We start from the raw sequence: 1,091 nt of genomic DNA on the forward strand, positions 1-1,091 counted from the left end.
CTTAAATTCCGTGCTCAGTCAAATGGGTTCACATAAATTGAAACTGAGGGAGTACTAAATAGTTTGAAATTGATAGAATTATGGACTAGTTCTATGATTAAATATAAATACCTTTTTATTTACAAGATTTGTTTTTGACTAATTTAAATTAATCATAGCATGGGTAAATATAAATCCACAAATTAAGACTCAAACTTGAACCCTGATGATTAGGTTTTCTAAAATAGCTATGAATTAGCCTAAATAAGGAAATTAACATGAGATCGATATTATGTAATTATAGATTGATTGGAGGAATTTGTACGAATTGCTCGAGGTGAAGTATTTGGTATCACACGAGTACTGTGTGTAGTAATCTTACTGCAAATTGTGTTTTCATAACTTGCATGATTTTACACATGATTTTTAATATGAATATGTTACCAATTATTTTAAGTTGCATATGGGACAAGTCTTGTTCTCGATATGATACCGAAATAGTTATTTGAGAATATTACTGTTGTTCTAAAGATTACTGTGAGTAGGCCAAATACCCCCTTCTCGATCATACACTGAGCTTTCACATATGAGATAACACTACGGGTAGAATGACCAGGAATCATTCTCCACTCTCAATGAGGTAAACTCGATAAGGCTAAGGTCAGAGTCTTGGCATGACAGTCCAAGATAACATGGTAAGGTGATAACCAGTCCATCCCAATATGACATCGAAATCAACCATGTCTAGAAGAAACAAATCTACACGAGTCTCAAGACCCCCAATCACAACTATAAAAGAGAGATGGACTCAATCTACCACAATAGAATCACCCACTGGTGTACACACATATACAGAGGCACTCAAGGAATCACTAGGCATGACCAGATACGGTTCAAAATAAGATGACACATAGAAGTAGGTAGACCTTGGATCAAATAAAACTGAAGCATCTCGGCCACAAACCAGAACAATACTTGTGATAACTACATCGGAAGCCTCAGCCTCAGGCTTGGCTGGAAGAGCATAACATCGGGGCTGGGTCCCACCACCCTAGACTACATCTCTAGGACAGCCTGCAGCTGGCTGGCCTCCAACGCTGGCGGTATGAGCC

This window comes from Nicotiana tabacum, chromosome 1 (assembly GCF_000715075.1).
Source record: "Nicotiana tabacum cultivar K326 chromosome 1, ASM71507v2, whole genome shotgun sequence".
Lineage (NCBI taxonomy): Eukaryota > Viridiplantae > Streptophyta > Magnoliopsida > Solanales > Solanaceae > Nicotiana > Nicotiana tabacum.